Below are 7,891 nucleotides of genomic sequence, written 5' to 3' on the forward strand. Positions count from 1 at the left end.
ACCGAAAGCAACCCCTAGTCACTCGCTAACATTCCCCCTTGTGCCACCTTTGGCAGTGTGGACAGGCTGAAGAGACTGCTGGGGCTGGTCCCCTAAACACCGTCCTTAGAGAGCTACCCACTGATAGTGTGTACTGGCTTCTCCTCAGTGTGAACTAAGATTTGGGCCTTTGGGACTGGCCCTGACCTTGTGGCTGACTAGTACTCTGGGCAGGAGGACCTCTGAACTTCTTACCAGGAGTAGAGGATACACTGGTCTGACCCAGACCTCTCTTCTACTATCTCTCCCTTCTGCTCCGCTCATTAATTCTGACTCTTTCTACTTTCAATGCAGCTTTAACCAATTTTGCAAAATCTGAAATCCCCAAAGCCGTTATCATAATCTTAATGTTATCATTCAACCCTTCTTCAAACTGTCTGCACCACTCAGCTTTTGTAGGGACTATCTCCCTTCCATACGGACTCAGTCTAACAAATTCTCTTTCGTACTCTGCCTCTGTCTCAGACTAATAAATTCTCTTCTCCTCTCTTCCAAGTACACATTGCTGACATACTTCTTCCCGAACTCTGTGAGGAAGAATTCCCATGTTATCTGATCCGATTGTACCTCCCTGGATACTGTGTCCCACCACTGATATACATCATCTTGAAGTAGGGATACAGCACCCTCTAGGTTTTGTTCTACGATGCAGTGGAGTTGTCTCAGTACTCGTTCTGTTATATTTAGCTAGTTCTCGGCTGTTGGAGGATCATCTTCTTTCTTTCCGAAGAACTCCACAGCCCCATATTTTCTTATCTTCTCCAAATGGGACTTCTGTGGTGGTGGGGAAGGTTATGGCTATGGTTGTGATGGTGAGATAGCCCCCATCATCTATCTGTAGAATTCAGTCATTTGTTGGAATAGAGCAAACTGAGGCTGTGCAGGTGCCTCTGGTGCTAGTGGAGCAGGTCCCCCCCCCCCTCCCCCCAGCTTGAGCCATGAGTGGAGCATGACTCTCCACCTCTTTCTCAACTACTCTCTACGATGTCAGGTCCATATCCTAACCAAAATAACAAAAAACAAACATATCTGCATTAGTGTCACCTCGACTCTTATAAATGCAATGCATGGTATGGACTCTATCTAAACCCAGAAACGCCTAAATCGTGCTCTGATATCACTAAATGTGACACCTTTCACCAGTTTATGGTGTAGCCAAGTGAGGCATGTCACACAGAGTGCCGGAGCACCTTATCTTATTTTATTACAATTTCCAGTGCTTATATTATTAATTAAAAAGCTTTTAAGTGAAATTTATAACATTTATGTCATTCGTTGAAATTTTGATTAATTCAGGATTTTCGTAAATTTTATAAAAAATTCGGCAGAGTGCCAGCTATAAATTGGTAAAACAGTTCTTCGGAACCTATTAAAAATGTCACACCTTACCATTTTGTAAGGCATAACATGTTCCCGTAGTATATCTAATGAATTACCAACTCCGTCTACCGATAACCCATTAAATACACTACAAGGAATTTTAAAACAATTTTCTTACTTTTTTGGAAGTGGTGAGCATTTTTAACAGGTATTAAAACATTTAATTAAAGTTTAAAAGTTAGTTAAAATTTTTTACCATTTTAAAATTTTTCGCAACTTTTGTAAAAATTTCGGCAGAGTGCCAGCAGTAATTGTGAAAAACCAAAAATTTTGACCTGTAGAAAAGCACTTCCTATAATTCACTTCATCAAAATCAACCACCATTACAACTCAAATTATCACAATTTTTCTCAAACTCCACAATTCAAGTCAATTCCACAATTCACAATTATCAACTCAAATATTTTCAAAAAATAAGACTAATAGTTTCATATACATTTCCTTAATGAAAAATTTCATTTACATTCATCGGTCTAACTTTAAATCAGAAAATCCAAAATAATATTATTACAAGTTTTGTACAACTGCTCAATACCAATTTACAAGTGTAAATACAGTCACATAGATCAAAATAAATATGTACAATAAGGGTATAATGTAATGCCTGACAAAAGCTCCAAAGGTAGTACTATGATGCTTAGCAGCTCACTTGGCCGCTTTTGTAACACCCCTATTTACATAGCCTGATAAATTATACTGTTCTGGTGACCGGTATCAGTCCGAACAATTAAGGCAATTAGAACCACGTTTAAGACACCTAGATAAGCCCCGAATGCAAATAATTAGTAATTGTCAAATAGTTAAGTATAAATAAGAAAAACAGAACACAAGAAGTTAAATGAGTTGGGAGTCACAGCGATGGGTGACCTTCTCGGGAATGACTGCGAGGTCAGTCTAAACTCAAATTTTGAATCGTAGAATGTGATGCTGCGGTCCTTAGGACTATTGTGAACACAGTGGAAAAGAGAAAATCACAGAAAAAATTTGTTAAGCAGGTCAAATAATTAGGTTAGGGATTCGGAAGAAATATCGAATAACTTGCAAACCGAATCAAACCGATGAGGGCCAAATCGGTCAATTTACTTCTAGAGCTGACTCCTGACCTAACTTTCCAATAAAATTTGAGAAATTAAAATTTTGAAATACGGAATTAAATTAAAGAAGTAGGGAAAAAGAAAGGAAAAGAAAAGAAAAGAAAATAAAGAATAATGACATCATCATGGGTGACATCACGTATGACTCAATAAATAATTATCAATTATTTACTTAATTTGACTAAGTCAATTTGGGATAAATACACATAAAAAAAATCAAAATAAAGAAATCTATTTTTGGTCTTCTTCCTCATGGATTTCCACCACGCTCTCTTTCTCTCTAATTCTCTCACAATTCCACCATTTTTAACCCTTAAAAACTTGATTTCTCCTCCCTTCTTCACCATAAAAACCCTAACCTCCAACATTAAAGTTTGATTTTAGACCTTGGTGGAGTGATTAGTAACTAAAAGAAGAAGAAAAGAAGGAGACTTGGAGAATTAGAGAATACATAAATCAAGGTATATATAAATTGGTTTTAAATCTTAGTTTAATTATTGTGTATGTAGCTCACTTAACTTAGAAATTGTGAAAAATCAAAACGAAACAATTGTTGGGGGAGTAATATGGAAATTAGTCCAACTAGGGTTAGGGTTTGAAAAGAATGAGTTTGAAGTGTTTGAATGGTTATTTGAGGTGCATTAGGTGTAGAGATCATGAATGTGCACTTTGAATGCATTAAATTGAACTTTATGTGTAGTTAAGGTTTGAGCATTTTGAAGAAACTGGAGGAAAATTTGAGAATTGGCCAAATGATGTAGTTAACCTTATTTGTGTTGAGTAATGGTCAATTGTGACCATTTGTGGTATGTATGAATTGTTGGAACCAAGTTCCAATTCGGATTGGTTAAGGTCAATATGCTGGTAGTTTGACCTAGGTCCCTTTTAGGGACCAAAACTAAAAATTTACCAACCCAATTGGTGTGAGGCTAATTGAGAATGAAAATAGACACAAATTGGCACATTTTTCAATTTAGAGATCATGCCTAGAAAGTGACCATAACTTAGTGAACAATTAGGCCAAATCCTGAATTGGGCACACTGAACTGTATAAAAATGACCAAATGAACAGTAGTTACGTAAATGACCATAACTTGGTCTAGGAAGGTCTAAATGACCTGAATTTTATACCGATGGAAAGCTGAGACATAGCCCTACAACTTTCATGGAGAAAACAAACCCAAAATTTGACCATAACCTATCCAAAAATTTACCTGCAGTCAACCTACAAAAATTGCCAAAATCCTGGAAATGCCCAAAATTCTGGGTAATACCAAATCCGGCCAGCCATGTTCAAATGGCCATAACTAGGGCTACAAAACTCCAAATGGAGTGATTCAAAAAGAGAAATAAAGTTAAGACAATAAGAAACAACTTCTATGAAGAAAACTTAGCCAAATTACCACAGCTACTTGACCAATGGAGCAGTGTAAAATAGGACACCAAATCTGAAATTTTGGAATTTCAACTAAGAAACTTAAAGTTTGAGAAAACAACTAAAGCCAACAAGTTAGGTAACCAAAATGTGGTATGTGGGTGAAATTAGAATTCCCATAGCTATTAAGCATTAGAAAGTCAATAAATTGACTTAAATAGTTTCGTGAATAGTAACTCCAAAATAAAAATTTCCAAGAACGTTAGTTTAAGCATATTGGGGCTAGAATTAAATTTATATGACTTAATTATTGGATTTATTGTGAGATAAGATACTGAAACACTATAAATTGCGTGTTTCATCTGAAAAAGACCTAGAAAAGGATAGGGCAAACTGAGTCAAGGCCTAGAGGTGACTCACATTAGGTTTGTGCACAACAAACTTAAAATTCTTTGTTTCTACTTGACAAGTCTTGAAATAAATATTGTGAATAATTTTGATTGTTATGGCTTTGAAAATCTTATTTGAAAAATAGTGTGTTGCCTACTTTGTAAATGAAAAGTTTGGAATAAAATATAATTTGTGAATTGTATGAAATGTTTGAATAACTTGATTTAAATTATTTTTTATTCACACTTGGCATCGCAATATCACTATGTTGCTCCTCCATTTATGGGGTGAGTTTGACTATATTCCTCCCTCTCTGGCTTGCTAGTCTTAGGTGAGTTTGGATGAGTACTCATTAGCTAACTAGCCACCTCCTTCATTGATTTCGATTAATGGGGTGAGTTTGTCTTGTCGTGGTGTACAACACGGCATGTTTGGAAATTTTGTGTCATGGCCTAAGTTATGTGATACACTTGAATTTTATAGATATTTTTAAGCACATTTGCATACTATTTCATAGCATTTAGGCAAGTATTTTCATGCATAATAGTTGATTTCATTAGTTTTTGTAATTTCTATTGTAAAGCCCTTAATTCCATGTTTTCTGCATCATTTCATATGTTTGGGTGAAGCCCCCAGAAGTAAAGGAGGACAAAGGAAAGCTTGGAGGAGTTAAGAGATAGAGAATTACTGTTGATACAAAGTACACGGGTCGTGTAAACCAAGCCCCAGACCCATGTAACTCTCTACCAGAAGAAAGGCAAGAGAATCGATGAGAAACACAAGTACACGGGTCGTGTAAGTAGACCCGTGTAATCTGTAGGGACTCGTGTAAGTCTCTACTGGGCACAAGCTTGAAGAACCTTATGGGAACAACAGTATACGGCCCGTGTAACCAGGCCCGTGTAGTTGGTACAGACTCGTGTAACTTTCTATGCCAATATAAGGTTTCACAATTCTCTTCCAGCAACTTAACGGCCCTACATTACGGGACCTGTGTAGTGACACACGAGCCATGCACTATGCTGTAGCCAGTTTTATAACTCAAATTCCCCTCCTATTTTTGGATAAAAATGAGACTCCTAAGGCCCTTTGGACTCAAAGTGACCTAACCCTAGAGCAACCAATATAAATAGAAAAGAAAACTTCAGAAAAAAGGATGGTCGCAGAGAGTGCTGCTGAAGGTTGCTGCTGTCGGGCTCCGCATCGGTACCAAAAGAAGTTTTCCAGCTTAAGCTCCACAAGATCAAAGCTGCAAACTATCTTCGGTTCCTTCATTTCATCTCCCTAGACAAATTTCAATTGCTTTATTTATTTTACATGATTTTCTTTTTTTTATTATTTTTACCTTTATCATGATGTTTGTAGAACTCACCATGAGTGAGTAGTTTCCTTATTCTATATTTGGGAGAGTAATGCTTGTAATTATTATTATGGATGAATATTAAGTTTTATTCACCGGATTTGAGATTCGTTTCTTGATTTAATTTCTTGTGATCCTAATGCATGCTATGTGATGGTACCCACTTAGACATGATTGTAGATGTTGATTGAAGGACTGAAAGGTGAAAATTAACATTAGAAAATCAAGAACTTGAACCTAGGAAATCTAACCTAGATATAGGCTGATACCTTTGTGGAACCTAAAAATTGGTCAAAGGTCTTAAAGGATTTTAATTAATTTGATCACCATAAAAGTAGGATTTGAGTTAATAAAAATACACCCTAGATGCCTTGAGAGAGGATTTAGGATAACTTAGGGCTAATTTCCATCAAGGAAAATGATCCTCAATTCAGTAAATAAACGAGATAACATCCCTAATAAGATTCAAGTGTGAAATCTTAACTCTAGAATTGTTTCAAAAATAGATTACTTCATTTTAAGTTTACTATTCCAGTGTTTAAAGTTAGCAAACTTCATTCCCTAAATATTCGATAGCCTAGATAGTCAAAATTACTATGTAGATTGGTACTTGCTAAACAAAGGTCCTCGTGGGAATGATACTCTACTTATCACTTTATTACTTGTTAGCGATCCGTGCACTTGCAGGGTTGTAAAACCAGCAAACAAGTTTTTGTCGCCTTTACCGGTGATTTTTTGGCTATAGTGCTATCAAGCGATAGGCAATTTAGCTGATTTAGGCAATTATATTTATTATATAATTTTATTTTACTGGTTATATTTTTCTTCTTTTCTCTCAGGTGCTAATCTGGTATATGACCACAACAAGGCCAGAGGAAGAAATTTTGGACTGTGATCCGAAGATAGACATAACTCTGAAAGCCATCAGGAGGGAAAGGAAACATCAAGAGCACAGTTAAGGAGATCCTGAAATTCCAACCATGGGCGATAATAATGATAGACCAAGACTCATGAAAGATTATGGAGCTCCATTTGTTCAAGGATTTCAGCCCAGTGTCACTAGACCCACAGTGGAAGCCAACAACTTTGAATTAAAACCAGCATGGCTCCAAAAAATTCAATAAACCCAGTTTGCAGGTTCACCTACAGAAGACCCACACTATCACCTCCAGTGCTTTCTTGCCTTATGTGATACATTCAAGACAAATGGAGTGCCTGATCAAGCAATAAGACTCAGAGCATTCCCATTCTCCCTTCGGGACAGAGCAAGGAAGTGGTTACTTTCTCAACTAGCTGGAACATTCACTACTTGGGAGAACCTCTCTCAAGCTTTTCTAGCAAGGTATTTTCCACCTGTAAAGACTGTAAAACTAAGGTTTGAGCTCAACACCTTCAGACAAAAGGAAGGAGAATCACTCTATGACGCATGGGAAAGATACAAAGACCTGCAGAGGGAATGTCCACACCATGGTATAGAAGATTGGCTATTAGTGCAAAATTTCTATAATGGATTACTACCCTCTACAAGGAGCACAATTGATTCAGCTGCAGAGGGTGATATAATGGAGAAAACAGTGCCACAAGCACTTGAACTTCCAGAAAGGGTTGCATACCATAACTATGAGTGGTCAAATGAAAGAGGAAATGCAAGGAAAACTGCAGGGGTACTAGAAGTAGATGCCCTAAGCATGATAAATGTTCAATTTGATCAGCTCACAAGGAAACTCGAAAGAATGTAAGCCAACGCAGTTGGTACAAATAGTCAACCTGAAGACAGCTATGGAGGAGGATACATGAGTTCAGAATACAACAATTTTAATGAACCCTCCATAGAATAGATGAACTATGTGAATAATGGAGGAAACTTCAACCAAAGGCAGCCCAATAATCCATATTCAAATACTTACAACCCTGGATGGAGGAACCACCCAAATTTCTCATGGTCCAATCAACAGAACCAGCCAATAAGCAATAAGGGTACAAACCACCAGCACCCCCTGGATTTCAGAACAAAGGATAAAACTTTGCACAGTCATCACTACCTCTCTAACTTTAATAACCTGAACTGAAAATGAATATGGAAACCATGATGGAAGGGTTCCTAGCAGCTCAACAACAACAAATTGTATTGATTAAACAGCTAACTTCTAGAGTGGACCAACTTGCTACTCAGAACAAAATGCTAGAGAATCAGATCGCTCAGCAAGCAAGCTCTTCAAGTAAGGCTGCTAGCAAAATGCCTAGCCAATCAGA

General features: G+C 37.1%; 1 non-coding gene across 1 annotated transcript; it reads right to left on the reverse strand.

Moving 5' to 3' along the window:
* Window positions 1-7,005: 7,005 nt before the first annotated feature.
* LOC131180396 (small nucleolar RNA R71) lies at window positions 7,006-7,112 on the reverse strand. Its single transcript, XR_009149172.1, has one exon. It is a non-coding gene; the product is annotated as a small nucleolar RNA R71 (small nucleolar RNA).
* Between the last annotated feature and the right edge of the window lie 779 nt (window positions 7,113-7,891).

This window comes from Hevea brasiliensis, chromosome 5 (genome assembly GCF_030052815.1).
Source record: "Hevea brasiliensis isolate MT/VB/25A 57/8 chromosome 5, ASM3005281v1, whole genome shotgun sequence".
NCBI lineage: Eukaryota > Viridiplantae > Streptophyta > Magnoliopsida > Malpighiales > Euphorbiaceae > Hevea > Hevea brasiliensis.